Source organism: Arvicanthis niloticus, chromosome 22 (assembly GCF_011762505.2).
Source record: "Arvicanthis niloticus isolate mArvNil1 chromosome 22, mArvNil1.pat.X, whole genome shotgun sequence".
Taxonomy (NCBI): Eukaryota; Metazoa; Chordata; class Mammalia; order Rodentia; family Muridae; genus Arvicanthis; species Arvicanthis niloticus.
Genome location: NC_133429.1, coordinates 2,285,812 through 2,294,253, shown reverse-complemented (window position 1 = coordinate 2,294,253; position 8,442 = coordinate 2,285,812). Strand labels below are relative to the sequence as shown.

The window sequence follows — 8,442 nt, the reverse complement described above, 5'->3', positions numbered from 1 at the left end:
TGAACCATCTTATCAGTCCTGAATGTGACTGTGTTTCAAATACTTTTTGTTATTTAGGGTTCTTTAAAGTAAAAGAAGTTATAGAATGACTTTTTTCATGTATATAGAAAAGGATTTTTTTGGAATGATCTATAGGCTGTGGTTCAGCTAGCCCAATGATGGCTGCCGTGAATGGAAGGTTCAAGCGCCCAGTAGTCCATGAAGCTGGAGGTGTCAGCGGTCTTCAGTGGACGCTGGAAACCTGAAGAGTGGGCTCTGATGCCAGTGGCGGGGGCAAGCAGGCAGAGATACTTCCGTCTTCCATGTCTCTACAGTCTTCCAGCAGAGGGTATGGCCCGATCAGAGGTGGAGGTTCCCAGCTCAAAGGATCTGGATCATCCTACTTACAACTAAGCAAAAGTCCCTCCCAGGTGCCACTCAAGTTTGGGTTTCACTTAATTCCAGATGTAGTCAAGTTGACAACCAAGAATAGCCATCAAAAATTATTTTAAACAAGGCCATCTTTGTCTGAAGCGTAGCATCCTAACTCCATAGATTAATGTCACGTTGAAATCAGGGGACGTCTGGCACAGACCTAGAAGCAGTGTGGAGCAGAGGCGGGGCCTGAAGTGAATCAGCTACCAGCCAAGGGATGTCTGCAGCCCCAGATCTCACAAGTGGCAAAAACCTTCCCCAGGCCTGGAAAGGAGCTACAGTCACAGAAACTAGTCACAATTAGCAAAACCACGCCTCTGCTAGAGCCTGAGGCAAACCAGTCAGCTGCTCCACACAGTCCAAAGCAGCCCCATCCCACACCTACGACATAATATGTCTGTGTATTTTTTTTATTAAAAGAAACCAAAATTCCAGAATTCTAACTACATCTTGGTATTTGGGATAATGAGATGGCAAATTTCTCTTTGTGACATGTCGCTGTGGCATCCCCGGGACAGTGTTGTTGATCTCCCAGGACAATGCTGTGATTTGAGTGGGGCGCCCAATAAACTTGTCCTTGGAGACATGATAGCCACTGATGTCACTCTGATTTATGTGTCATGAGGACTGACATAGATACTGAACCCCACAGCTAGTTCCCAGGGAGGATTGCTCAGTGGTCTTCAAGTGTCAGGGGGACAGAAAAGCTAAGCATCTTTTGTGGTATTGCAGGACTAGATGGAGGGAGAAGGGCAGGCTGATGGCTGAGGCAGGCCTGTGAGCATACAGAAAGCTGGCCCAGATCTTGGTCTAAGACAGTGCTTCTCAACCTTCCTGATGCCAACCCTTCAGGACAATCCCTCATGTTGTGGGGACCCCCCAACCATAAAATTATTTTTGTTATTTTCTAATTATAAAATTTATAATTTTTTAATTCATAAATGTAATTTACTACTGAATCACAATGTAAATATCCATGTTTTCACATGGTCTTAGGTGGCCCCTGTGAAGGGGTCATTTGACCTTCAAAGGAGTCAAGACCCGCACATTGGGAGCCATGACTCTCAAATGGTTAGGGTTAGGGTTCTTCTAGTCAACTTCCTTATGTTTCTCCATTCTATGGAGAAGCACGGAAATGTGGGGATCCCACCCAGTGGGAGCAGTGCTTATGTACCCCCATTTCTACATCATGTACCCTGTGCACAGCACTGAGCCATCTTGCTGCACCCAGGCTACCTGCAGGGGCCAAGGCGCCTGCAGCCCTCAGCTGTGCTTGTAGGCAGGGCTGATCCTGCCTCCTCCTCCCTGGGGAGCTCTGGGAAGCTGCACTGTAGGTGTTCACACTGAGGACCGCAACAGAACAGACACTAATAGTGTCTCCTGGGGATTGGGTGCTCCCCATCAGAAAGCCGTCCTAGTGGAGGTGACTCTTCCTCCAGCGGATGCTGGGTGAGGGCTGCACATGTGTGGCTGGTACAGTGGGGAATGCCCTGGTGTGAGAGCCCATGGCTCTGCTGAGCACCCCACAGGGCTCAGGACACCTCACTCTAAGCCTTCCTGGGTATTTTTATACACTAGCTATGAATTCCTAATATATAGGTGTATTTAGGCTTATTTATTGTTGTTGAGACAAGATTGTCTGCTATATCCCTGACATGTACTCAGTAGACCAGGCTGGCCTTGAACTCAGAGATCTGCCTGCTCCTGCCTTCTGAGTGCTGGGACTAAAGGTGTGTGCCACCACCACCCCGCCCAGCTCATGTTTTTTATTTCATTCAGTAAGACAATTACTGGGTAATCAATGCAAAAAGAAGGTCAAAAGCCAAAGACTAAGGGAAGCCGGCCGAGCCTGCCGCTGCGCTGCGCGCTCCGCCGTGGCAGCCCCCCCACCCCCCACTTGTATCCATCTGCAGCCAAGGGCAGTGATGGACCCAGCAGCTTATACGCCAGGATGCGCTGCATGGTCACGTGCTTGTGTGTGAGGCAGGAAACGACCTGAGCGCTACAGTCTGTGTTTCAGAGCCACAGAGAAGCTGACTTCAACAAACTAAGGAAACCCAAGCAAAACAGGTTTAATCCCAGCACTCCCTCGGCAGAGGGCAGAGGCAGGTGGATCCCTGTGAGTTTGAGGCCAGCCTGGGCTACACAGTAAAACCCTGTCTCAAGTTAGCAACCTCCACCCACCCACACCATGTCACCACGAGCTATGTATGCATGGTGGCACATGCTTGTCATTCCAGCACTGCTGAGGCAGAAGAGTCAACAATTTAAGGTTCAACACACACACACACACACACACACACACACACACACACACACACACACACCAGGAAGAAACAAATGTCAAGGAGCTATGGTCCAATTCTCAGTTCCATGAAAACCAGGCATGGTGGCACATCCCGGCACCAAAGAGGGGATGGCAGCAGTGGGAGCCCACATGAGACACTGCGCACCCCTAAGTCTCCAAAATATATGTTTGTGTTTTAATCACTTGCCTGGTGTTCCTGGAGTGCTCATGGACTCAGGATGTTTGGAGTCAGGCATGTGTCACTTACCTGTGGATGTCAGCCCGGGGCTGGCTGGAGCAGGGCCTGAATCCCGTCGGTGTCTTCCTCTTTTCTTAACAGGTCCAGCTCAGAAAAGGTGTCGCCAGCCCCATGCTGCAGCCCCGGGGCCTGAGCTCAACACGAGGGGTCCCATACCACCCCATCTGTTCCTGGCTCTTCATCTCAGGGCCCGCCTCTCAGAGCTGGTAGCTCGTCGTCCTGTGGACGAGGCTGGTTGTGTCCCTGTGCTTCCTTTTATCTCCTGTCCTCCGGGCTCCCGGGCTCCGGTTCCACCCCCAGGACTAATTAAGGCATTTTCCTAAACAAGCCCGCTTGCATCTCAGAAAATGAATTCTGAAGCCAGCTGGTGAAGTTAACTCCCTCCCCTATCTTCTGTCATACAGCGTGAGTGACTGAGGGGTACCTGCAACTTCCCAGGGATGATGAGGTGCAGGCTGATGATTCTGTCCAAGCCAAGAAGCAAGCATCCCACCTGTTACAAGGTTGGTAACAAATGTCCCCAGGGCTCAGTGGCCAAAGACAACTAAGGCTTTTTTGTTTTTTATTATTTTTAAGTTTTGTTTTGAGACAGGGTCTTAATTAGCCTAGGCTGGCCTCAAATTTACTAAGGAGCTAAGGATTACCTTGAACTCCTGATCCTTGAATCCCTGCCTCTACCGCACTCACGAGTGCTAGAATAACCGGCATGCTCGAGGAGCAAGCAAGTTGGCTCTTTTCCAGGCCGTGCTGCTGTGGGACTGCTCCGAGCCCAGATAGCGCTAACCACTGAGCTTTCCTCTGGGCAGAGCTGGAGTGAGAATCTCAGCTCTGAGGAGCTTGGATCTGAAGAAGGCGTTTGCCAGACTGAGTCAGGATGCAGGAAGGACTGAGGCCCTCCGTGCTGCGCTGCTGCCTCAGTCATATTTGCACCCTACAAATGGCCAAAGGGATGTGTTCTTTCTCCCACCTTTGCTAAATAGTGTGTGTGCGCGTGTGCGTGTGCGTGCGCGCGTGCTCACGTGAGTGTATGTGAGTGTGTGTGTATGTTAGTGTGTGTGCACCTGTGAGTGTGTGTTTGCATGTGTGTATGTGTGAGTGTATATGTGTCTGTGGAGGTCAAAAGAGGACATCAGATCCCTGAAGCTGGAGGTACAGGCCGCTGCTGGCTGCCTGATGTGCATGCTGAGAATGCACAGAGCAAGAGCAGCAGTCTGCACTGTTAACTACAGCTCCACCTCGCGTGTGTGTGTGCGCGTGTGCGCGCGCGCGTGTGTGTGTGTGCCTGTTTGCATGCACGACTGTGTGTTCACATGCACATGGAGGCCAAAGGTCAATCTCCAGTGTCATTTCTCCTGTGCCGTCCACTTGGTCTTTGCAGGCGGGGTCTCTCAGTGGCCATGGAGCCCAGCATCCGCCTCGCTGGCCGCCAGCTCGCTCCAGGCGTGCAGGGGCTGGGTGAGGGGGGCGCGCGCCAGCGCATCTGGCTTGTCTCATGGGTTCCCGGGACCGAACTTGGGTCCTCACGTTTGCTCCTGAGCCGCGTCCGCAGACTCCGTTCACTGCCGAGGGCCGAGGGCCGAGCCACGGACGCAGTCGAAGCCGGAAGCCGCCAGCGGCGGACGCGCTGAAAGATGACATCAGAACATGACATCCCCTCTACCGACGTAGCACCAGCATCCCAACGTCCAAGACGCGGTTAGGCCTCGAGGCGACCTCGGGGGACCTGGGCTGCCCCCGCCTCGGTCACAGAGCCACAGCACCGACCTGCACTGCTGGGTGTCCCTGCTCAGCTTTGCAGCTGTCCGATTACCAGCGTGTGCGAGGCTGGCCCTCAGGCGGGAGAGTCAGATCCTAGTGGACAGGACAGCAGTACACGAGGCCTGAACGGGTGACGGGGCGGCCGCGTAACCGGCGGCTCCTCACATTGCCGGATCTCACCGCTTCTGCAGAGCCTTCAGTTGCGAACCCACGGAGCCAGCCTCGCTGAGACCGGCCCAGCCCACGGACCGCGCACTACACACACAGACACACAGACACACACACACACACACACACACACACACACACACACACACACACGTCCCCTCCACCACTCATAAGCTCCAAGCTTATGGAGACCAGTAATGCATGGTGACAATGTGACAATTCTCACTTCCTGAGAACTGAATTAGCGGCCTGTAGCACACACACCGCCTGTAGCACACACACGGCCCCCTGTAGCACACACACCGCCTGTAGCACACACACCGCCTGTAGCACACACACCGGCTGTAGCACACACACCGGCTGTAGCACACACACCGGCTGTAGCACGCACACCGGCTGTAGCACGCACACCGCCTGTAGCACGCACACCGCCTGTAGCACGCACACCGCCTGTAGCACGCACACCGCCTGTAGCACGCACACCGCCTGTAGCACGCACACCGCCTGTAGCACGCACACCGCCTGTAGCACGCACACCGCCTGTAGCACGCACACCGGCTGTAGCACGCACACCGGCTGTAGCACGCACACCGGCTGTAGCACGCACACCGGCTGTAGCACACACACCGCCTGTAGCACACACACCGGCTGTAGCACACACACACCGCCTGTAGCACACACACCGGCTGTAGCACGCACACCGGCTGTAGCACGCACACCGCCTGTAGCACACACACCGCCTGTAGCACACACACCGGCTGTAGCACACACACACCGCCTGTAGCACACACACCGGCTGTAGCACGCACACCGGCTGTAGCACGCACACCGCCTGTAGCACACACACCGCCTGTAGCACACACACCGCCTGTAGCACACACACCGCCTGTAGCACACACCGCCCCCTTTGGCAGTGCTGCCAGGAGACCGTAGAACTGCCTTAGACCCATGGAACTTGGGACACAGGCCACCACGCTAGTGAACCGGTGCAGGCCTGTGGCCAGCAACCTAGTTCTCGTCCATCTGTAACCAGCATAGTAAACACCCTGGGGCTGGAGAGATGGCTCAGTGCTTAGAGCACTGACTGCTCTGCCAGAGGTCAAGTCGCAGCCCCCACGTGGCAGCCCCCAACTTCCTGTGGTGCTCTAAGATCTGACGCTTCCACAGACACGCGGAGACATCAGTGTGCGGGAAACGGGAACGATCATTTTAGAAAGGAAAAGTCGTGACGTTGCACAGGGGGCGGCCTTGGTGCCTTAGTTAAGGTGTCAACCTCTCCTGCAGCGGTGGCACAAGCCTTTAATCCCAGCACTCGGGAGGCAGAGGCAGGCGGATTTCTGAGTTCGAGGCCAGCCTGGTCTACAGAGTGAGTTCCAGGACAGCCAGGGCTACACAGAGAAACCCTGTCTCGAAAAACAAAACACTGTCGACAGCCAAACTGGAAGCTTCCAGTTCCAGAGAAGTCCATGGAGGTCTGGATGCAGCCCCTGCCTCTCAGTCGCCGGCTACGCTTGGGGACCTAGGCAGGAAGTCATCTCACACCCTATTTCCACTCCCGGACACGGCCATCCTCACTGGATCGCCCCAGAAGCTGGAAGGTACTAGAAGTCTGTCGGGAGCTCGCGAGGCCTTGTCTTCCCAACCCCCACTGTCTTCGCACCGCCGCTCACAGGCGGGAATCCGACCGGAAAACGGAGCCGCTCTTCCCCCGCCCCCCCAGAAACCACCACAGGCTGTGGGAAAACGGGGGCGTGGACTACGGGCTGAGGCGTGGCCTAGAGAGGCCGCAGTCGTCTGTGGGAGGGACCAAGACGTGAGCTCCATCTTCTTATTGGCCAGCACCGGGGGGTGGGACCCCGAGCGGGCCTCGGGGTCTACCCTGCCTGGGGCCCAGGGGGAGCCCTCGCTGCGCACGCCACAAGTTGGGCAGGAGGGAAGGCGGTGGAGGGCGTGACCGGCGGGCTGAGGCGTGGCCCATAAGAAGTCGCGCGCTCTTGTGGGGCGGGGCCGAGGCGCAGGTACGCGGCCCCCATTGGGCGGTGGTGTGGGCGGGGCTCCTCGCCGCGGAGAGGCAGGCCCCGCCCCCAGCCCGCGGGGATCTGCGCGGCGGCGGAGGCGGTGAGCGCGCGGGCTTGCGGCGGCGGTTGGCGGGCGGGCTTCCGCCGTTGGGACCGCCGCGGCCTGGTCGCTCAGGCTCGGACGCCGTGTCAGGCGGGCTGGGGGTGGGTGAAGCCCGCTGCGGTCTTGGGAGGGCCGGGCGGGGCGCAGGCGGAGAGCCTGGGGAAGGGCGGCGGCTGGGCCGGACCAGCTGGGCCCATCTAGTTCTGCGCTGGGCCCACGTGCGGCCGAGGCTCTTGGGGGCTGAGCACCTCCAGTTTCCGGCTGCGAAGCCTGTATTTCTGATCTGAATCCCCTTCTCTGCAGCCTGAGCCCCCATCCCTGCCGAGAGCCTCGTATTTCCGGCCTGATCCCTATCTTCTGCAGCCCGAACCCCGTATTTCCGGCCTTATACCTCTCTTCTGCAACCCGAGTTTCCTACCTTATCCCCCCTCTTTGCAGCTTGAACCCCGAGTTTCCTGCTGGAAGCCCCGTATTAACCCGACCTCTGCAATATCAACCCAACATTTCCCCACTCTATGCAGCCTGATTCGTGAATTTACTGCTTGGTACCCCGTCTCTGCAGCCTGAATCCGTGTCCTTGCTGAAAATTCTAAATTTCCTGCCTTCTTCCCTTTGGACCCCCTCTCTGCAATCTAAGCCCCCAATTTGCTGCTCAAACCTTATCCCTGTTGTGGACCCCGAGTTCATGTCAGAATCGCAGTCTCTGTGGCCCACATTCCCTCCAGCCTGACCTCCCATTCATTGCTGTAAACCCTGTATTTCCTTCTGAATTCAAGTTTCTGCAGCCGGAATCTCAGTTCCTGTGTGAACCCCATCTTTGCTTCCTTAACTTACCCACCTCTGTGGGCCTGATCCCTGCTGCAAACCCCACCTCTTCTACCTAACTCCTACCTGAACCTCCTCCCTTGCAATGAACCCCATATTTGCTGCCCAAATCCCTGCTACCTGAGTCTCATCTTTTGTTGCCTGAATTCCTATAACTGCGGGAGTCCTTGTTGCCTCCTGAAACCCCACCCTGCTTTAATGAATTCCCGTGCATGCTGGGAACCTTGTTTTCCTCCAACTCTGTTGCCTGCAGTCTCTCTGGAAAGCCTCTCCTGCTTCTGTGAACCCTTCTACCACAGAAACCCTCGTTTCTGCTGGTACGTTTCCTCCTTGTCCCTGTTGCCCTTCCTGCTGCTTTAGTCCCCCTCCCCCATCTTTCCATTTCTGTCCACAGCCCTGGCTGCTTCTGTCAGAGGTGTCATGTCCATGTTGTGAGCCCTGCATCTGTCCCTGTCCTTCCAGGGAATGGGGTAGCCACGAATGTGGCGTGTCTTGTGCTGCAGCCACCCTTCAGGCCTGAGGCAGGGAAGGTTGTGAGCTTTGCTTGTTGCAAATGCATGCTGCTGCTGTGTGTGCCCTGTCAGAATAGTCTGCGTGCAACCTTGAGGAG

General features: G+C 55.8%; 1 protein-coding gene across 7 annotated transcripts in view; it reads left to right on the top strand.

The window, feature by feature from the left end:
- Positions 1-6,798: 6,798 nt before the first annotated feature.
- Pwwp3a (PWWP domain containing 3A, DNA repair factor) overlaps positions 6,799-8,442 on the top strand; it is a 17,124-nt gene continuing 15,480 nt past the window's right edge. For 2 of the 7 annotated variants that reach the window (XM_076919485.1, XM_076919481.1), the window contains exon 1: positions 6,913-7,004. The gene's annotated coding sequence lies outside the window, so the exon portion shown is untranslated. The other 5 variants (XM_076919486.1, XM_076919482.1, XM_076919484.1 and 2 more) reach the window with 4 other exon arrangements.